The 24169-nt window shown below is 29.4% G+C and overlaps 1 long non-coding RNA gene across 2 annotated transcripts; it reads left to right on the top strand.

Moving 5' to 3' along the window:
• Window positions 1–879: 879 nt before the first annotated feature.
• Window positions 880–7386, top strand: LOC129307414 (uncharacterized). 2 transcript variants are annotated; one of them, XR_008592357.1, is made up of 3 exons: window positions 895–3631; window positions 3835–3907; window positions 6306–7386. It is a non-coding gene; the product is annotated as an uncharacterized LOC129307414 (long non-coding RNA). The 2 variants fall into 2 exon arrangements; XR_008592358.1 differs by lacking the exon at window positions 3835–3907 and having other exon boundaries at window positions 880–3631.
• Window positions 7387–24169: the final 16783 nt, after the last annotated feature.

The following is a 24169-nucleotide window of genomic DNA, read 5'->3' as shown; positions in this document are numbered from 1 at the left end:
TTGTTAGGCATAAAATATTATTTTAACTTTGAAAGAATAAAATAAAAAATAATAATTTATCAATTTTGTGCTTAAGTAATTTATTCATGAATGTTTTTTTTACTTGTAACTTAATGTCTTAATTATTTAAATATTGCTTTTGTCATAATCATATATAAATTTTATATATTTTAATTAAATTATATTTTTTAATTATGATCAAGTTGATCTCTATTCAATTATGATTAGATTACTGATTTAAAATTATTGTCTCAATTAATTTGAAGTTTTTAATAACTTTTGGGTAAACTGTACTTTTTATTTTTAAGAATATAAAAAATAACCATCATTATATTATATAAAATAAAATCATTTGATTATGAGTAAAGTACTATTTTTAGAATTGTTTTTTCTTTAACTTTTTATATTATTTAACCCTTGCATACAAAATTTTTTTACTTTTTATTCTATATTCTTAATTTTTAACCAAATTTAGCATAGATGATAATCAAATAATTATTCAAGAATATTTTATTTATTATGTTTATTTAGTAGTAGAATTGAAAATTTATACATGTTCAAATTTTATTTTTAAAATTATTTTTAATTTTATCTTTATTTTAAAATTAATTATGTTATTTTATAAAAAATATAAAATATATTTTTTTGGATACGCAAATGATGTATAGGATTCAAAAAATTTTAAAACAAAATTGAATTTTAAAATATAAAAATTAATATTAAAATATATTTTAAATATTATTTTGAGAGATTTTATTAATTTATAATAATGAAGATATGAAAATATAAATATTTTAAATTTTTAAAAAAATAATTATAATAATACAATAAAATATGTAGTATTTTATTATAAAATGATATAAAACTTAAAAAATTAATTACTATTTATTATATTTTTTATTTTTTAAAAAATTATTTTATTTATTTAGGTATTCGGGCCAAGCTTGATGCTGATTGGATTGGATCTGAATTTTCTTGAGCCTATTCTGACCTCCTGAATAAGCCTGAACATTAAAAATTAATATTTTTTGGGACTTGATCTTAAATTCTTTGGATAGGTTTGGTTTAAATTACCGATTTTAAATTTTATGCAATATAATTTCTAGTTTTAAACAATCATTTAAGGTTCATTTCTCTTCTCCAGTGCAAATCATGAAGAATAATATATTTTCAATCAACATTTTGTACACAATTTTTTCACAGATTTTTACTTGTCAAACTGTAATAGGATTTTGTAAACTTTTGTTATCAACACTTCCATGTCTTGTGGGCCAAAAAACTGTGAGCAGAAGTTACAAACAAGTTCATCTTTGGGGAGGAAATTTAAAGATTTTCTTGAAAAGCTCAAGTGTAATTTATTCCTCATGGGAAAAGCTTTTCAAATTGAAATGTAAATGAGGTTTAAAACTTTGAACTATTGCTTCAGTGTTTATATTTCATATTTGCTAATGCGTACACATTAGTTGGAGCAACTAATTTATATATGTTAAAAACAAGGAAGAGATATAAATATCATTTCTGGTACACATTAAAGGCTTTGATTAGAGGTGAAAGTTTGGTTTCCCTATTTCATCATATAAATTCTTATATTCTCACCTTGCTAAAGCTGGTAAGCCAATACTGAATCTTATCTTTATTGCCCTATTTTGTCATATAAGTGAACTATTGCTTTTTTGTCCAAACCCTAGCGTGTTGCAAGTTTATACTTTTGGTACCATCAATTTTTCAGATTTAATAGCTTGCAACTATTTTTTTGCTTCTTTGAAGAGAATGAGAATTTCAAGAAGATTGTAGTGGAGATTAGATGAAGGTAGAATTGTACTTTCTTGCACTATAAAAGAAGACGGTGTAAAGATAGCAGGATGAAGTCTTGCTTTAATGGTGAAACATTTGTGCATTTTTTTTTATTACATTTATGTACGTTCTCTTTTTGATCATTTTGGTCTAGACTTGTTGGCGGTATGGAGGTAAATCGTGAGCTGCTTGAGTCATGCTTAGAAGGATATTATTTTTAAAAACTATTTTAGCACGCTAAGATGACGGACTGGGAATTCTCTAAGATTAAATAAGCACGTCTTGCAAAACGCAAGGGCACGGAACATCAAACACTAGCAAACTCAGATGAAGAAGAACATAGTGGATGAGGAAAGAAAGCCCCAAAAGCTCAAGAGGCTAGCACATTATTCTATTTACACCCATAGCTATATATAAATCGAAGGTAGAGACATGAACGTTGGGCTCATAATCACCGGATTAAACACCATTATACTTCGATTACACGAACATAAAGTAGCTTAAATCCTCAGTGGGGACAAACACATAATAGACTTGATTAATGTAAATCCATTTAAGAATTCATTTAAAAGCCAAAAAAACGTTTAGGGTTGAATTCAAATTTCAAACGGCTAAAAACAAGGTTTTCTGATAAGCTCAATTATTTATTTATTTTTTGTAAAAATAATCTGATAAAAGAAACCTAGTGCCTCTTGAACTCGCGTACAGGGGGCTGAATCGGTTGTTTTTAGTTGCGATTGCCTTAAGTTCACTTGTTTCGTGTGTGCGAGCTTACTTTTTCTCTAAACTCATTTTACTAGCTCATTTTATTTTTTAACATTTATATATTAAGAGCACTTTTCATTCAGATAATGTGAAGCTTCTTTTGGCACATACATTCAATTACTACAAGACTGTCATGTGAATGTCTGTGTACATGTTTTTAAGTCCGGTCTACCTTGCCCTGTCATGCTTGACAGAAAAAAATTGTGTAAATCATATATCCAAATAAAATGCTGAAATGAAAAGGTTTTATTAGCATCAATGTCACTCCTAATACTCCTCCAGCCAGGCCAGAAACAGTATCGGCTCCAGACTCGAAAGCTTGTAGCAGTGAATAGTTCTTAGCTTTCACTTGCGTGTGGCTCTGAACCCGTTAATGGAGTACTACACGGTATTCCTTTTTTCAAATTTAAACCCCTCATTTTTTCTACTCCAAATACATCTCTCTTTATCCGTTCATTTGTCAGCTTTTGCAATTCCATACATTTTCTCTCTCTCCCAGTCTTCCTTCTGCTCTCCGTTGGTTTTGTGCATTCCTCCTCTCTCTCTTGCCGCCACCAGTTCTTGATTTCTTGCTCCCTCTGATTTTCCTCGCAAGCGACCCTTGCTCTTCGCTCATTGTAAGAGATTTCGTGTGTTACTTTCCCTCTTACTCTCTTTACCCCGACTTCTCCCAAAAAGAATTGATCCAAGTGGGTGAGGGAAGAAAGCGAGAAGATCTAAAGTAGTAGAAGGAATAGTCCAGGGTTTTGTTCAGTGACGGCAAATATCACTTCCCATTGATTTTGTTGGTTGGTTGGTGGTCATTTATTTCGATTTATTTCAATTCTGAGCAAGTAGTGTTCATCTATTAGTTCAAAACATGGCCGTAAATGTATTCACCCTTTCTTTGGCTATTGGGGGATTTAACGCCAGTTTGAGCTTTGATTTATCAGCATCGCGAAAAGTTCAAACGTGGCCATCTGCGTGTGCTTGCAAGGTGACAAAATGTAAGTTGTTGGCACAGCCGTCTCTCTGAGCTTGTGAAGAACTAGTGCTTGTGTGGAATCTAACAGAACTAGCTCTTCCCAAGAAGGTAGGAATCGTGTTCTTCAACCTCTTCTCCACTTTCCTTTTCATTTGTTTTCTCTATGCTCCACAAATACTCATTTCATTTATTCCCGTCAAGTTATTCTCATAAATTGACATTAATAGTCCCCACCAAGCTCCCTTCATCTCAAAGTTCTTTGTATTCACTGGATATAATTAAGCAAAATTTGATCTTCTCAAATTTTGAAGGTGACTTGCTGTAAAATTTTATCTGCCAAGTAAGAATAGGAGGGATTCACAAGGAATATGCCTCTTAGGCAAGGTATTTGCAAAAATTACCTATCTGTATCAATGTGTTAAGAAATATTTGTTTCATCTTTAAATCTGGATTTGTCCTTCAAATTCTTTTAAATGAAAATGATTAAAATGAAAGCCAAATTCTTGAACTTTTTCCATTGCTTCGTTCGCATGTATGTCATTCTTGTAAGGCTACTCGCAGGTAATTTTCTTTTATAATATGATATGTATTTTTGTTTGACTCAAATACAGTTCAATGAATTTGCTACAAGAGGCAATATGTTTGGTTTAATTCATATCTGTAGCCTTAGAAATTCTTTGTTTGGTTTAGGTGCTCATGGAACTTTGTTGGTATGTCTTTGAAATAAAGAATACAGAATGAATGGGATAATTCAGCTCAGCTTAATGCAATTGCGCGAAGTTGATATATATGTTCTATAATATGCATGCCTGATAGATGTTTTTTGAGATGCTTGTGAGAAACTTTTTATTTAGGTATTTCTATTTTTTGGACTTAAATATTTAACAATGATCTCTGTTCAAAATTGTTCCTTTATGTGTCGAGGGCTATGGAGGAGGGCTTTTATCCATTTTGAAGGAGAAAAATGAATTGCTTAATTATATAAAAGAATTAGGAAAGTAAATTAATGTGTTTGGTACTTTATTTTACTTGAAAGTTGTTGTTTATAAGATTCTATAGATTTTCAAAATCCTTCTAATGGTTCAACATTTTTTATACTTGACAAAGTAAAAATTTGTGGAAGTCAAAATCAGTCTCTTAGCTTTTGCTATGCTTTCTTAAACCAGGCAAAGTGGTTGGCTGAAAGCCAGGGGAGGTTGTCTTATGTTAATAATATTTTGTCAAAAGTTGGTGTTTGATTTGATAAATTGACACCTAATGAGGTTGATCTAGGAGGTGCTTGTGGGTAAGTTCAAAGATTAAAATCATGTTTAGCTAGACCAATCTGTTTGTTTAAATTTAATAATGATTGTAAAATTGATTGTATTATTAAGCTTTACTTGAGCCCAGTTATTAGAGTTACCTTCGGCGTCTCTTTCTAATTATTGACCTTTGATTACGAAACAGTGGTGATTGAACAAGTGTTCATTGATTCTTGGTTTGAAGAATTTTTTTTTTATATCATTCGTGTCTTACTTTTAACTTTTTTTTGTATTAGGTTGTATTTAGTGAAAGTATAAATGCTCCTTTTATTTTGTCACACTGTTGGCTGGTAAAGATCCTTGGCCATGGAAGTAGTTCAAAGATTCAAGAAACTTCTGCATTTACAAGGAAAAAAATGAAAGGGGAAAACACATACGTTGAACATGAGCAAGAATAGATGTCAGAGTGTGTCTAAAGGGGTTTGAAAAAAAAAAAGAGCAATGGGGGGGAGATTCAAAATTTAAAATAACTTTTATCTCTTGTAATACAATTAAAAGATATCTTATGTTGTGTACCCAAATGTTATTTTTGCAAAACAGCTTGAGTACGATTGATAGGTGCCCAGGAACATTAGAAAAAGTTGGTTTATGACTTCTTATTTCATCTTGAATAAATCTAAGAATTGATTATTTTGTCACATAGAAATTATTTTATTATTTTTAAAGTGGACTATGACATTGTGGCCAAAAAAAAAAGTAGACTTTGACATTAAAAGGTGTTGTTTTGATTGCTTGGACTTAAAATTATACTTTATGATAGAGTTGGAAAAAAGAATTGAACCTGCCGGCTAGCTCATTTAATCATCAGAATTTGAGGGGTTGGGTTGAAAAAATTGACCTGTTTTACCCAACCTACAAAAATAGCAAGCTAAGACGGGCTAACCTAGCTAGCATATTTTAGAAAAAATAATATTTTTAATTACATTATATCTTTTTATAAATCTACAATAATGATAATATTTTTTAAATATATAATTTATAACTTTTGAATATATTCTTTACATTTGAAATATAGTGTAAATATTTTTTATAATTTACAAATAAAATTTTTATTATAGTTTGTGAAGATGATTTATTAATTTTTATAGAATTATTTTAAATATATATTATTTATTAATCTCATAAGGTCTATTGATTAAAATTATAAATATGAATTTACTGAGAAAAATAATATGGGTTTATATTTAAATTTTTTTTTTCAATGACAATGATAGTACACCTAGGCAAGAAGATAATTGATAGTAAAAATTTAGCAAAATAAATTTACTTGGTTGAATTTTATATTTATTTTATTTATTTACAAGTTTTTTAATTGTTAATTTTTTTTTTAAAATATGAAATATATATATATATATATATATATATTTATATTATATAAATTTTAAATTATTAAAAAAATTTTGATAATTTTTTACAAGTGCGTTAGTTAATTTACTGGAAAATGAATTGGGTTAGATTTTTTAACTTAATTTATCTAGCAGGTTGATCAAACTCAATCTACAAAAACGTCAGCTCACGAGTTAGCTGCTGGCTCGTAGCTCGTTTGTTCAGCTACTCTATGAGCCTGCTTTTCAGTTAAATAACTCACTTTTCGTTGCGAGATGCTATTGTTTTTTTGTCAAACCAGCTTTTGGGTTGTGCTGAGAAGATTGTTGCTCTCGGTTGGTACTGGTGAGCATTATTTGTATTTATTTTCTTCTTTTTTTTTCCCTCTATGGCCTTTATTTAAATTGCAGTAACTACATGTAGCCTTATAGGATCAGGCATTTTCTTTTCCCCAGACATCAAAAGGTGAGACTTGACAGTGGGCATGTGAAATTAAGGGCTTTTGGTGAGTGCATATAAGTTTTTACGATCATCGATATATTTATTCATACTGCCGACATCGTTTACGATAGAAGAAATATAGCACATGTACTTGTTATGAGTAAAAAAAAAAAAAACTTAAACTTTCTTGACCATCTATTAGTTATAAAGGTTATCTTTTCCTTTCATTTTTCATAAGTTGACATGTGAAGTGTTAAACTCAGTTTCTTGGGCATCTCATCTTAATTAAATAAAATTGTGCTGATGTAGGGTAGTTCAAAGTCATGGGGAAAGAATTGATTCAGGATCAAGAATTAATTTCTATGTATGGAGCATCTATAAATTTTTTTTCGTTCTAATAGCATGGATGTTAGTTGTTGATATATAAGCAGTATTTATACTTCTGTTCTAATAGCATGAATTAAGTTATGAATTATTTAAAATTGTGTTTCATCTCCAAGTAGTTAGATTAATTTCTATTTATGAAGTATTTGTAATTTGTTTCTTTTCTAATAGCATGGATGTTAATTTTTTCTCAACGCAAGCTGACATTATGATCAGTTATTCAGGCCAATTCATATAATCCAACCTGTATTCCTGGTGCCAATTTATTATACCAAATTCATCTAACATATTCATACAATCTGATTGTTCATTTGTTGTTTTCACCGTGATAGATCAATGTGCAATCTTGACATTTTTTATGTTTGGCCTCTCCATCCTTATTAGTTAAAATTTTCATGCTTGGCTTCTCCATTTACTAATATATTGTGTTATGCCTGATTTGAAAATTTTTGAGGAAAATTGAATAAAAATAAATATTTAGGAGTCATCATCAAAATTTTAAAGGGTAATTTTTAAAATCTTTTGAACATGTGGTATACGGATAGAGAAAAGGGTACTTGAGTTGATTGTATGTGGAGAAGGTATTAGACATCTCACAACATTTATTCATGTGAATGGTTGCCTTAAGTTAACTATATAAATTTAAATGGTTTTAAAAAATATATTAATTATCTGTAATAAATAATAAGATGAAAAAATAAGAAAATTGAAGGGAAAAATTTTATTTATTTATAAGTTGGATTTAATCTATGATGAACCCTAAGACGTATGTGCTTGTTTGAGGGATTAAAGTTTATGTAGTTTGGGGTAAAAATGTGTATATCTTGATTGGAAATTTTTTAAGAAAATTTAATATTAATTTCTTATAAAATAATTTTTAATGTTGGTTTGCAGTTTTTATTTATGAAAGTATTTTATTTCTTTACTTATGAGAAATAATTTTGGAAAAAATATTTTAATAAGATTTATGAAAATTTTATATATTCAAAATTTGTCTTCCAAATATAATTTATTTTATTTTATTTATTTTAGAAAATTTTTTATTTTTATTTAAGGATAAAATTTTTAAAATATGTATTAGTGATAATTTATCATTGTGTAGGATAAATCATTTGACTTATGAATTTGAGAAGATTTTGAAAGTCTCATGCAACTAATAATTTTAAAACTATGTATATATAATAATTTATTGCCATGTAAAATGATAAATTAATTAAATTATAAGTTTGCGTGAACTTTGGAAGTCTTTCACAATCAAAAAAAATATGAAATACTTTTACTGATGTGCTGTGATTATTTATCACTACTCATGATAAATTAAATAATTTAAATAATGGTGAAGACTTTAAAAGTCTCACATTATTAAAAGAATATAAAATATTTTGTAGATATATATATTAATAATTTATCCTCAAATTTAATTAGTTCAAAGTAACATATGGTATCAAAACTTTTCAATCAATTTAATTAGTACACACACATATTACAGCAACACAAGCAAAATGTCAATTACAAAATGAGATGTTGAAGAGTATATTAAGCCATCATTATACACATTAAAGTTAAGGGCCAATCAAGTGATTTTTTCAAGGGTAGATAGTGATTTCCTCCGCACATGGGGCCACACATGAAGACAAAAGTATGAGATGAACATTTAAGGATTATTCAAGAGACGACAAATAGCTTATGTGCAGGCTAATATTTAATATAATGATAACCATTAAAGGATTTAAGATTTAAAGCTTTAAGACCTAACTTTTTAAAATCTTTTACTAACGTACAAGTACATCTATAGCTTAAGGAAAGTTTGACTTACTTTTGTGAATCTCGATTAATTTAGATTTCTGTTATTTTTTCTTTCTTTCTTTCTTAAGTCTCTCTGGCCGTCCCTTACTTTTCTTTATATAAACCTCTATTCTAGGGTTTTTTAAAATCTCAATTGTATCATGATTTATGTAACTATTTTTTATATATTCTTATATTATTATTATTTAAAAATTAGATATTAATTGTTATCTTATTTATCATTATATTCTAATTATTGTATTATTTTAAAATCTTCAAATCTTAATATTAGATATTATATTATCTTAAAATCTTTAAATCATAATATTAGATTAGATTATATTCTTTTTATTTTGTGATATTTAAATATTTATAGCTCATTATTATATTCGATTGTGATCTAGCTTGATTATATTTGTGTCATTTTTTATTATCTTCATATCCAATACCTTTTGATTTTTTTATTTATTTATTTTCTTGTTATAAAATATTTTTCTTATTTGCATTCTTATTATTTTCTTTTTATTATTATTTTATTATGAATGTTACCGTATTTATTTATTGAGGCTTAAATAAAATACGGTGTTCATAATTAGCATAAGGATACATATACTTCATTTTTTTTATTTTAAATATAATGATTGATATTATTAGCCTATCACTCAAATTATAATATTTTGAAATTATATGGAAGGTATGAATTATTTTGAAAATTATTTTTTAAAAAATAAAATGCAACTTTGATATTTTTTTACATATTTAATTAGCTGATTTTTTGCACATTTATCTTATTTAATCATCACCCAATACTTACTAATTAAATAAAATTATCAATTAAAAATTATTAAATTAATTAGTACTATTATTTTATCGGTAAATATAAAGAACAGTACTTCATAATTAGATTTGAATTAAAATTGTCAATCATATATAATGACCAGGTATTGAAATTGTCAATAATATATTCATTTACATATTTGATTTTTATCTCATTTAGATTAATATGTTAAAAATTACCAATTCAAAAATAAATTATATTTAAATTCAAATGCATATTTTAACCTAATTCAAGGATAATTTTTTGTTGATTCAATAACATACTAATTTTTATGCAAGAATTTTTGCAAATCAATATAGCTTGATGATTATATTAATATATTTTTTATTTTAATTAGATTAATCATGTATTTACAAATAAAATATTAATTTTTAAATATTTTTAAATTAAATTAAATTTTTATTCAAACTCAAATTGAATTTTAATTTATGTTATGATTCGAAAAATCAAACAAGATTTTAATAAATTAGTTGCTTTCTTCAAAATTAGAAAATTAAACATATGAAGGTATACATTCTTTAAAACACTCTTTAAATTTATATATTTAAAAATTAAAAATGTTATCCTGGAGCAACTTAGGAATCGACCATCCATGACTCCTGAATCATATAAATTGTAGGGAAGATACTCCCAAATATAGAATCGTAGAAATATCATAAAAGCTAATCCTACTTTTATTTTCATGTAAACATTATGATTAAACAAGATAGATTGATTACATAATCAAAAAATAACTGAATAATAGGCACTTTCTATTATTGTTGACAAATATAAAATAATATCTGTTTTTTTTTATAAAGTCTCTATAAAATATATCTTTTTTAAAGATAACCCGTTTGCTTCAACTTATTTTATAAAAAAATCAATTTTTTAAAAAACAATATTTTATAAGTTTCTATGATGTGTGTTTCTTATTTAGCCAAATTTTATGATGTCTATTTAAATTTTTAAAAATAATCAAAATTAAAAAAAATAAATTTCTAATTATTTTAGTTTCCTCTTGTTTCATATTTTCTCTTGAAAAATGTTTTATTTTTTCAAAAAATCTATTATTTGAGATTTTATTGTGCTTGTTTAAAATTTTAAATAATATATTTAAAATTCAAAACCTGATATTTCATAATGTTGGGCTATGAGTTCATAACAACGTTTTCAAATAAATGAATTTATATTTTAAAAATTTAAATTTAGTTGAAGGCAAATAAAAATAATATATTATATTTAAAAGATATACATATTATAACTACTTTTTTAGTTTGTATGTGTAAACTTAACCACAAATCAAGATTCAAGGTCGACTCAGCTCTTGAAATAAAAAATTGCAAAAAAAAAAAGTATCTAGAAACATAGAATCATAATAAGGAAGCACATGCCTATGCTAGTGTTGGAGGAAATTTTAAATGTGAATTATTAATAAAAAAAGTTTAAATTAAGAAATAAAAATAAAATAACCATTTAAAAACCATAGTATGAAGATGATGTTGATTAATGTTGATATATACATGAATTAAAATTCGAGCTATCAATTTATCACTTTAAACACCAAACTTTAAAACTTCATATTTTTACTAGTTGCAACTTATTAGCAAAACAACTCATAAAAAGCTTTCAAACAATTATGACAATTTGATCACCTTATAAAAAGGGAGCACATGCATAAATTAGTTAATAATATATAGAAATGAAACTGGCATTATTTTTATGTAATATCATAGTCACAAAGACTAACTTGACATCTTGAAATATTAACTCCATACCATTTGATTTGTTTGATAACTTTAGACAAAGCATTTTTAGGAATGAATTACCCAAATTGTGATTTGTCATTCTTGATTAAACTAGTTGATAGTATGATTAACATGAAATCTATATGCCAATGCTATAGTGGAATGAGACGTGAAGATAGACTTGCTATAAACAAATAAAAGATAAAGTAAATATTAGTGATGAAAATATATGAGAGCCACTGAAATATAATTTTCATATACTATTTGCACAATAGGCTTATGAATGATACTAAAATTAATCAAAGCTGGAAGCATAAAATGAAATCGTAGTCAAGCATATTTATTTATAATCAATATTGTATATGTGTGAGAGGAAAATTTGAATTTAAATTGCTAATCTAACCTAATTGCTAGATTTTGAAATTTAAACTAGTCTAACTTAAAAATTTATCCTTTTATTTAATTTGAATTTTGGAATTTAAATTAATCCTTTTTATTTAAAAAAATTGAAATAATCTAATTTGAAAATTAAAACTCATAATTTCATATTGCGAAATCATGATGATGTATTTAGATATTCAAACATAGATTCCTTTTTTCTAAATATTTAAACATGTAGATACTAATTTAACTTTAAATTTCAATATATATGTATATATATATATATATATTCAATCATATAAACCTAAATTTTCTACATGACTTTAGAAAATATTAATTTAAATTTAAATATGATCAGATATGAATTTTAAATAGGTAAAAAATAATTTTTATATATATTTAAAAATTAATAATTTATTCCGTACTTAACACAAACTTAAATAATATATTTTATATATATTAAAAAATAATAAATTATCTCAAATCTAATTCTAAATTTGACTCTAAAACAAAAAATTATAATAAACTTAAAAATAAATAAGTGATATTTTCTCGTAACTTTTAATCAAACATTTATATATATAATAATTTTATTTCTAGAAATTACTTGCATACATTCACCCTACAAAAATTTATGACACAATGTAAATAACGAATTCCTTTTCACATAACTAGAAAACTCCCTATTGCACGGGATCAAATAAAAATTATTTTTATTTGTTTGATTTTAAAAATGGTTGAATTTGCATTCGGTACTTGTTAGTTAATGGGTTAAAGAAAAATTAACGGAAAAAACACAATAAAAAAGATAATATTAACAAAATATCATTAATAAAATTTCATTTTTAATCAAAATATATATTTTAATATAACAAATTTCTCACAAAATGTCTTATGAAATGAGACTGGAGTGAGTATTTCATAGTCTGTATGGAGCATTAATACATACACACATATTAAAATCATTTTGGCCAAAGAAGCCTCATTTGCAACGGCTGATGATGGCACTGCACTCAAAACAGTGTTCTCATGAACAGCGCCTGCTTTTTGGAAGAAGCTATTTTTTATCTTGGGCTCCGTGTTATAAGCCAAATGTATAGCCATTGAGCCTTCTTCAATGCTACATATCCGCTTTCCAACGGCGGTCCCTTTTCGCCACTTTCTTGTCTCCTGTTTCTTTCTCTCTTTCGCACCCAAGTCCTGACATCCTTGAGCTACACGAAACTCTTTCTCCTTATCCTCATTTTTTCTGGTGAGATAATCACAAACTCACCTCTCTCCTCTAGATTTTTTACTGAAATTGGTTGTCTCGTCACAATCCTAGTTTAGGATGCTCCGTCAAGTTACAGATAAGAACATAGAAAAAGACGACCAAGAGGCAAGAAAAAATAGATTTCAAAATATTAATGTTTGCGTGCTTTGCAGTTGATAAATAAATTATGCACGTGTCCCTTTCCAACTATTAGACATAAAGGCACGGTCGAGATTAAAACACCTCTCGAACAATGCACAAATTCCACTGCATAGGATCCAAATCCTGCATTTTGGGCCTTTGTGTTGCTTCTCTTGCGTTTGCTTTTTGTATTTCATATTTCAGGCCTAAAAGAATAAAAGCTGATAACCTCCCGTGTAAACGTCTATTCATACCTCACCTTTCCTACTCTATTTTCTGAAGAAGCGCCAGAAGATGGAGGATCTAAACCCTAGGGTTTCCTCTCAGAGATGGTTCTTCTTCGTTGACTAGCACCAAGTTAATAAAGAAAGAAGGAAACCCAGAAACTGGAGTAATTGAGAGGAGTGTTTAGAATTTTTTGGGAAAGAAAGAAATTCATGTAACTTATGTCGTCATTATAAATTTTTTAAATCATAATTTTTTAAGATAAGCAGTAGAGAATACCCTTTCAGTCTCTTTCAAGCTGTGAAATGCAGAGCTCAAAACCATGCTGTTACTGTTCACAGTTCCAGCAAGCGATACTGGGGACCGGTCTCCCATATCTAATTCTTAGAAATAATTATCATCTGCCAATTAATTATTGTTCCTACCTAAGAAGCAGAAAAGCATCGAAGAAGTGTATCACTCCATTTTCTAGTATCAGAAGGAAGTTTTGTATTTATATATCCTGCCTCGTCTACTTCTTTTTCAAGCTTCTCTTATTCCTTGAAACTTCTCAACTCAGGCGATAATGTGTCGTTTTTTCAAAGTTCTTATCGTTCCAGGGTGGGAGACTGAACTGGTAAGTTTCTTTATAGCTTCTTCCCTGAACAATCAATAAAGTGCAGACTGAACTCGTCGGCATCCTCTCCTCCTCCACCTCCGATGTGCCTCGCTAATGGCGCCCTTCCTCGCCGCAATGAACGTGGTTGCTGACACACAATGCTAAACGAGGGAGGAAGCAATGAACTTTTTGTTCTGAGGGCATTTTTATTATTTTACTTTTTTATATTTTATTTTATTTTATTTTTTGGTCAAATACTTTTTTATATTTTATTAAATGCAAAGAAATTTCTGATGCTAAAATTCAGAAGAGCTTTTAACCCCAAAATCTCATTTAAGATGAAGCTAAACCCCGTTGAAGCTAATATATATATATTTTTCCGATTTTTGTTGCAGCGAATCCCTCCTGTGTTTGTCAGTAGCTTCTCCAATCTTCAGCCTAAAAGCACGGTATTGACTGATGTTGTCTCTGGGGTACCGTGGAGAGTTGAGATTGAGGAGAAAGATGAAAGAGAGTTGTACTTCACAAAAGGATGGAATAAATTTGTAAAAGACAATTGTTTAGGGTATGTTTGGATTTTAATTAAAAAATTAATTATAAAAAAATTAATTATTAGAATGTGATGATGTTTGGATAAATTTTTAGGAATTGATTTTGATAAATTAAATATGTTTGGATGATTTCTTGAAAATTAATTTTGAATGTGTAAATAAATAATATAAAGAAAAGGAGTCAAATAGAGTTTTGCAAATGAAAGAAATTTCAGCTTTTTTAAAATGAAGTTTTTCAAATCAAATAGAATTTTGTAAAATGAGAGTGTTTGGATAAACTTTTACAAAATCATAATTTTAATTTCAGAATTGATTATCAATGAGTATCCAAACAAGCCTTTAGAGTTTGGGGACTTTGTAGTTTTCACTTACGATGGAGAGTCTATGTTCCAAGTTTTAACATTTGGAAAATCTGGGTGTGAAAGGGCACTTGAGAGAAGGATACTTGAGAGCAGAAGAATTGAGTGATGTGCACTTATTGTCTTAACATGGAGATGTTATTTTTATTTTATGGGTTGTATTTATTATTTCTTTGAGTTAGTTTTTTTTTTCCCACTTTACCTGTCTTTAGGATGCACTTGATAAAAATATTAATCTTATTTTTTAAAATTTCCACTTATTTTTAAAAAATGCAATTTTGTCTCCTTATTTCTTTATCTCTCTGTATTCTTGTCAATGAATAATGATAACTGCATAATCTTTTTTTAAAATAAGGTATACTTTTCTTTTGACCAACCTAACATATAAATCTTTAAAATTATTAGTATTTTCAGGCTTTTAATTATCCACATATTTATTTAGTATATGTAATCTTAGATCATGTTTGGTACATTAGAATTGGTCCAAGAGAAATGAAATTGAAATTGAAATCATACTTTTAATGGTTTGGTATGCATGAATTCAATTCTTTATGTATTTTAATTTTACCAAAATATCCAAAATTCAATTCCATCTCCATCGTGATGGAATTGCCACAATTCCATGAAATTATCATAAGTGCCCTACATACACACTCCATCATGATGGTTGAGTTTTTATTTTTTTTATAAGAACATTTTGGTCTTTATTTATTTTAAATACATATATTTATTAATATTATATTCAGATTTCATCTCCACACCAAACATACATTTATAATTCAATTTTATTCTGATATCAATTTTGATTTCAACTCCGATTCTAATTCTGATTCTATCAAAAACCAAACGAGGCCTTATATTTTGTAAATTCCGTTGAATTTACAATCCTATCTGTTTTTTCTCCAGTAGACGGAATCTTCTTACCTTTTGTAAAGTGCGTGATTTTACTGTTACATCTACAGTGTAGTTCCTTTAATGCCCTCTTCAGTTTTGGCTCCAAACAATGCCTTTATGAATTTCCTTTTCTTAAATTTGATTGTTTTTAATTTAAAATCTTCAGTGTTCAAGATAAAAGTGCATTTCCTCACTGTTCTTTCTACAGAAAAATTCCTTTGTCGCCCATATACAGTGTTTAAATCTCAATTTTTTGTACATTTGCTATTGTAATATTAATTCCTTTACTAACAAAAAAAAAAATTACTTGCATCTAAAACAATATTTATATCCGCATTTATCATTGACAACTATCTTGATACTAAAATTTGTTATAATACCCATTAGTTTATTCAACAAAATATTATATATTCATGCAAATTTGATTTAAAACACCATTCATTACAAATTCTTGGATGAGGTAACGTAAAAAATGCAAAATAAATATCCATATAAAAAATTATTGCAAAAAAAAAAAAGAAGCAGAACTTCCAAAATATGAATGTAGTTTCTAAACAAGAGTATGATGACCTGCAAATTTTTATTAATTTAGGAACACCACAATTACCAATGTTGGTTACATATAAACTGGTTCAATTTTTTAAAATCATATTGTAAATCAATAAAATTAACTAACAAAGTTTTAAAAAAAAATAAGGTGGAATTAGAACGGAACAAAGAGAAAATCATCCTCTTAAAAATTTAACAATCACTTTTACATTGTACATCTTACACACACACACACACACACACAAAATAAAATGTAAAAAATCGCTGTTTGAGGAACAATAGAATTATCAATAATTGTATGACCAACCAACATTTTTATGTAAAAAATTAACCTTTTTTTCTCAACTTTGCTACAGTGCTAGCAACAACTTTTTTCTACAGTACGTTTTTGTTATGCTTAATTTTTATTTTGTTAAAAAAATAAAACATGTTTAACTGAGACTACTAACATTTAAAAATTAATTTTTATATTAAATTTTATGATATTGTATTTATATATTTTGTATTCACATAGTCTTTGAATTATCTTTTAATTTTTTTCAGTTCAGAAATAAAATGATGTGTTTATATTTTTAGTGTGTACGAAAGTAAAAATAATTTGTAAGAAAAAAAAATAACAAGTTCTTTTGACTGATCATCAATATCCTTTTATCAGAGTAGTTGAATCTGACGTAAGTAGATTGATCAAGGACTAATTATTATGTTATAAATTCATGGTAGTTTACTCACATTTTATTAAATTACTGTTTGGAGAATATTAACACGATAGGCTCATCAACTCTATTTTATGGAGTTGGCTAATTGTAACTTTGCTCTGCCTATCACGAGTATAGTGGTCATGTTGGAGTTGGATAATACACAAGGCAATAATAGAGAAATTGGTCCAAAGAAGATTATATTTAATGATAATCAACAACTTTACTGGCTATGCTTTTTTGACTCAAAGTATCTTTTAATATTACTCAATTCATTTAATATGTAATTAACGTATTTTTTTTAAAATGTACTAAATAAATAAATCACTTTATATTTATTTTTAAGTAAAACACTCAATTAAATAAAAATAAATATAATAAAATTGTTTTAATTTGAAGACAGATAGTTACTTTATTGAGTAAAATTTAATTAAAAATACTTTACATTTTTAATAGAAAGAGTATGACTACTAATCAAGATTTTTTCTTTTCTTAACCTATGTTTTGTTTGAATTATAGAGAAAGAGACACAAGGATGAGATTTATTATTTTTTCAGTTTCACATAAATGACTTTCATTTCTTTTTTTTGTTCCCGTCTAATTACTTCATCTTGTATTCTATCAAGGCATCTAGATTTTATATTTTAATGCATATGCTCTTATTATTTTTAAAAATATCTCCTAAAGCCCGAGCAACAGATACAAAAATCCACTCTATTATTTTTAATTCAGCAATCATAATAATATTTTATTCAATCTAATAGGTGTAGAATTTGCTAAAGAAAATTTAAAAAAATATCAAAAGACAAAAAAAAAAAAAAAAAAATTCCGTGCATCGCAAGGAAATTTTTCAAGTCATTTAATATTTTCCGTTGAATTAGTGTTCTATGTACAGTAAAAGCACTGTACTTTTTACAGTAGAAGGAATTGTTTAATATTTTGTTATATTTTTTTTTAACTATAACACAAAAATCCACAAATATATAATAACTAGCATTTACCCCCAACGCACGGGAAGCATACACTTAATCAGAAGAGTTTGATGAATAAAGAGGTTCTTTGGTTGGTAATTTGAAGACTTATCAATTGGTTATATTAAAATGAAGGAAAATTAAAAATATTTCAATTAATAAAATTATTTCAAAAACAATGAAGCTCCCGCAAATTTAACTTACCTTTCATCTTGAAAAATCAATTTTGATTTTATTAATTCCAATGTAATGATGGCCTACATTTGGAAGTGATTATATCACTATTTGTTTGATTTTTTTTTTTTTTTAACTAACGAAGGGAATAAAGTAGACATGATATAAAGTATTAGGCATTGATTCAATTAGCTAGCTTTAAGTCCCTCTCCTGATCATACTATTTTTAACATTCTACTGTTCTTTTAAAAGGGGTGTGCTGCAAGCACGCTAGCATACAATACCAATGATTGATTGTTGTATTTTTTATTTCAAGATAGTTGAATGAATTGTCACTAAAAAATTAAAATAAAAAACAATTAATTACAACATATTAAATTTAGATGAAAGTAACGAAGCTACATTTCCAACTCAAGTCAATGAATAACTATACCCAATATTCCTCTCTCGTAGGGCATCACGATCAGGAATAAGTACATTGTGATTTTTTCTCTCTCCCATACTAAACATCCAATACTTGTCTAGTTGCCATGCTTTTTTTTTTTTTTGTTTAATACAACATAAAGTACATGAAGAAATCTAATTGACAGCAATGAGGGATGTATGATGAGAAAGAAAATGGAAGAAAAAATACACAAAATATACAGCTTGGATAACACAATATCTGTTCTAACACAAATATATAAAAATATAGAAGTCGTGTTAATTAGATATAAGTGGTTAACAGTGATTCATCTTAAAATCCTATAAACATATGATATTACTTTACCATAATTAAACTTCCATTGTCCAACCATTCTCTTCTTTTCTCTCGAGGTGACGGTAATTTTTCTGCTATAATTTTAGTAGTGCTTCTGAGTTCAAGGAGAGCCGAAAGCAGAAGAGGTTGGTTGGAGTATTCTGCTATATATTGCAGGGGTTACAGTGCTTCACTGGTTGACTAAGGCATTTGAGAGAGCAATAAGTGAACTGAGACAATATGCTTCATAAACTGGTTTATATAGTAGTGAAAGAGGAAGCTGAGGCTGATAGAACATTAAATATATGCATAAACTAAAAAGACCCAAAACAGAACACTTGATGGCGGAGAAAGGAAGAAAAATGATTGTTGAAGAAGAATGGTAGAGAAAGGAAGAAAAATGAAAACTATAATGATAAGAGGAAGGTAAATTAACAAATTAAAATGAAAATAGAAGGGAAGCCATGATACTGAAACGACTCGAGCAACCAAAATTTTGCAGAAACGATGGTGTGCAGGCTACTTCTTTTGATGGGTAAGCTTTTGATATCTACATGTGCAAGAGTTTATTTTAAATATAGAGCACTGATTTCTATTTCAATATCTAAACTTATCTACCTTTCCTAGATACAATAAAAATGAAGTCAAACCATTGCTTGATTTTTTCCTCCAGGAGCAACTCTACTATCAGCTACTTCCAATATAATATATCATACATTCTTTCTCTGATGAGATGTAAGGCTAAGCATCTATAATTCCATGCTACCTAGAAGCAGCTTTTTTCTTCTTTCACATTACCCTTCCCTTCTGATGTGACTACTTCATAATGTTTGAAGATCATGCTATCTCCCTCCCCCTCCTCTCTTCTAAACTCCTAGAGATGGCTGACAGATATGCTTTTGATATACGTACATGTCTTGGGACGAGGCAGACTGTTTTTAGAGCTTGGCGAGTGACTAGTCACATGCATGTCAAGAGAGCATTATAAGCCTGTAGCAAAACCTTATTTCTCAATTCTAGCATTCTGGGTTCTTATACTGAGCCATGATCAGTAACATCTAGGTTTTGATTTCTTAGGGAAAAAATGTGGATAGAATCATAATTATTGTAAATATTCTGTACCATTTATAAGAGAATATCTGGTAGAATAGTCAAAGATATTAGAATCATTAGTTTTATATTTCCTCTGGAATCCCGATATCCTAGGCTTGATCATGGGATTTCATTTATTCCAAAATCTGTATATTGCCTGTGTCTCGAGGAATAACAGATATAGCATTCTGAACCACATGGTATCAGAGCCAGATAACTTTCACATCTCCAACAGTGACTCTGACAGCGACAGTGACAGTACCTCAGACAAGTCGAACTCTCCGTGGCTTATGGGTACAACATTAGACCTAATGTTTAAGACCGTGGGATCCTCATCGAGAGACTCGAGCAAAGTTGGTAGTCTCCACAGGTCAATTGCTGGCTTCAAGGGTCTTCAACATTGATCGTCACTGACAAACTAAATAGGTCGAACTAACGTGAGTGGGCGCAAGCTATCAAGTTAGCAATTGGTGGCAGAGGCAAGATGAATTTCCTCACTGGAGCTGCAAAGATACCCAGCGAAACAGTATCTCAAGCCTTCACATAGTGGCACACAGATAATTCACTCATCTCCTCTTGGCTTATCAACGATATGATTCCTGAAATCAAGCGAAGCTTCATGCTTTTACCCACTGCAACAAATATCTAGGTTGCTGCTTGTGATTCCTATTCTGATGGTGAAGACCTTGCAAGACTGTACAAGTTAAAGATAAAAACTTGGTCGTTAAAACAAGGGGAACGCACCAAAACAGAGCATTGGCTCGAGATGACAGCAATTGGGCAAGAACTCAACCTCATGTCTGATGAGGAATAGAAAGATCCAAGTGACGTCGTGAAATATAAGAAGATTGAGCATGGACATGTATTTCAATTCCTGGCTGGACTGAATTCATCACTGCATGATATTCGAATCAGAATTCTAAGTAGATTACCCCTTCCGTCAACTCGAGAAGTCTTCTCAAAAATTCGTCGTGAAACATCTAGGTATAAGGTAATGTTGCCTAACCCTCTTCCTCCTCCATCCTTACCCTTAAAACCATCTGCGTTGGTTAGTTGCAACAATGACACCAATCCAAAGGGCAAGAAAGGAAAGGTGACCTGTGAACATTGTAAGAAGCAGGGTCACACTAAAGATGTATGCTGGGACCTACATGGGAAACCGCCAAATTGGAAACCAAAGAGGAGAGAGTCTCGTGCCTACCAAGCATCCAATGACAATGACCATGTTGAGTCACCTGCCCTCCCTAAGATGGACCAAGAGCGATTAGGTAAACTTGAGATGTTAAGCATCTTACAAAAGACTGACTTATCTCAAAAATCCAAACCTACTGCTTCTATAGCTCAAAAAGTTACATGGGCTTTCCTCTCTACCTCAAATAACTTTAAATGGATAGTGGATTTTGGTACATCTCATCACATGACTTGTGATTCTAAGTTATTTAGTACATATATTCCTTGTGCAGGCAATGAAACAATCAACATAGCAAATGGGTCATCCTCTACTATCGCTGGCAGAGGAAGTGTGGTTATATCTGAGCATATGAAATTAGAATCTATTTTACATGTTCCCTATTTGGCATGCAATCTTCTAACTATTCGTAAGATCACAAAACATGCAAAATGTTGGATTCATTTTTGTTCCACTCATTGTATTTTTCAAGACCTTCTATCGATAAAGATGATTAGCAATGCTAAAGAACATGATGGTCTTTATTATCTAAATGAATCAACCGTGAGTACTCTATGGTCTCGCATTCAATGCAATTTAGTTTCTACCTTTGAAAATAAATCCACTATGGATATTATGTTATGACATAGGAGAATGGGTCACTCAAATTTTCAATACTTGTCTCATTTGTTTCCTGAACTTTATTCTAATAAAATAACTTCTCTTCATTGTGATGAGTGTGAACTAGCTAAACACCACCAAACTATTTTTCCTCGATCCGAATACAAATCGTCTCATCCTTTTTCTATTGTTCATAGTGATTTATGGGGTCCATCACGGATTCCTAATCGAACACATTCAAAATGGTTTGTCACGTTTATTGATGACCACACCAGACTTTGTTGGGTCTATCTGTTACGGGACAAAAGTGATATCTCTTCTATTTTCTTTGAATTTTATACTATGATCAAAACTTAATTTCATGCTTCCATTCAAGTTCTTTACACTAATAATGGTACTGAGTATTTTAATAATCAATTGGGTATTTTTCTCAAAAATAATGGTATCCTCCACAAGAGTACTTGCCCTAACAATCCCCAACAAAATGGGATTGTTGAAAGAAAAAACCAACACCTCCTTGAGGTCGCCTGACCATTAATGTTTACATATAATGTTCCTAAATATTTCTAAAAGGATGCTACTCTTACGGCCACTTATCTCATTAACCGAATGCCAAGTCGAATTCTCTATTTCTCCACTCCACTGGAAAACTCAAAGAATCTCTTAATCTATCTCACTTCACATCCTCAATTCCTCTCACAGTTTTTGGCTGCACATCTTTTGTTCATATTTCTCAGTCCTCTAAACTTGAGCCTCATGCGGTCAAGTGTGTTTTCTTGGGCTATTCTCCCTCACAAAAAGGGTATCGATGCTATGATCCTACTACTAAACATCTCTACACCAGTCTTGATGTCACGTTTGTTAAACACGAACCATTCTTTCCAAAACCTTCTATTCAGGGGGAGTGGCATGGTGAATATTAGTTTTTGAAAAGTGAAGGGGAGAGAGTTCCTGAACCTGTTATGCTGCCTGAAACCCAGACACCTTCCATCTCAACAGGTAAAAGCAAGACTTTACACTAGTTTACGAACAAAAAAGGAAATGTGATAATAATACCATCATGCCCACAGCACTTTCAAAGTCCAATCCAATAGAGGATCCTAAACCCAACCACATGGAACTAGAGGAGGGGGTTGTTGAGGAAGACATACCTACAAATGATCTAGATTTGCCAATTGCTGTAAGAAAGCAACCTAGATCTTGCATCCAACATCTAATAAAGAAGTATGTGTGTTATAAAGCTCTTTCTCCATGGTATAGTGCATTTATTACTAACCTTGACAGGGTGAAGATTCCCAACAATGTTCTTGAGGCACTAAAAATATCTGAATGGAGAGATGCAGTCCAGGAAGAAATGAAAGCCTTGGAGAAGAATGGCACATGGGAAATTGTGGATCTACCTAAAGGCAAGAAGGTAGTTGGATGCAAGTGGGTGTTTACCCCCAAGTACGATGAAAATAGTAACCTCAACAAACTTAAAGCTAGATTGGTTGCAAGGGGATTTACTCAAACATATGGCTTAGATTATGAAGAGACATTTGCTCTTGTAGCCAAACTAAACACCATTAGAGTGTTATTATCTGTTGCAGCTAACTAGCAGCTCCATCAATTAGACATTAAAAAAGCTTTCCTAAATGGAGAATTGAAAGAGGAAGTATATATGTCACTGCTCCCAGGATTTGAAGAAGGAAGAGATGGACAGGTTTGCAGACTCAAGAAGTCACTTTATGGTTTGAAGCAATCTCCAAGAGCCTGATTTGATAGGTTCTCTAGACTGTTGAAGATTGAAAGTTACAAACAATGTCTCACTGATCACACAATGTTTGTTAAAAATGAAGAGGGTAAGAGATGTATTCTCATTGTGTATGTTGATGATATAATCATTACTGGAGACCATGAAGAAGAAACTATTAGAATTAAAGCAGCTCTTGGAAGAGAATTTGAAGTCAAAGATCTTGCAAAATTAAAATATTTCCTGAGAATGGAAGTTGCTAGATCCAAAAAGGGGATCTACATTTCTCAAAGGAAGTACATCCTGGACCTTTTAATAGAGACCGGAATGTTGGGTTGTAAGCCAACCGACACACCAATTGTTGTAAAGAAGAAAAAGAAGACACCGAGGAACAATGAATCAGATGAAGGGGAAGACTTCTCGGATGATGAAGTTGAAGAAGGGAATAATGAACCAGTAGACAAAGAAAGGTACCAAAGACTTGTAGGAAGACTCATATACCTTTCTCACACTAGACCAGATATAGTCTTTGCAGTAAGTGTGGCCAGCCAATACATGTGTGATCCAAGAAAAAAACAAATGGAAGCAGTATATAGAATTCTTAGGCATCTGAAAGGGACACCTGGTAGGGGGTTGTTCTTCAAGAAGTTAGAACAGAGAACTATAGAGGCTTATACAGATGCAGACTGGGGAGGAACTCAT

This window comes from Prosopis cineraria, unplaced genomic scaffold, assembly GCF_029017545.1.
Source record: "Prosopis cineraria cultivar Desert tree isolate PC_DT_omini unplaced genomic scaffold, ASM2901754v1 PC3, whole genome shotgun sequence".
Lineage (NCBI taxonomy): Eukaryota > Viridiplantae > Streptophyta > Magnoliopsida > Fabales > Fabaceae > Prosopis > Prosopis cineraria.
Note: the sequence above shows the minus strand (reverse complement) of the source record. Positions and strands in the feature narration are given on the sequence as shown.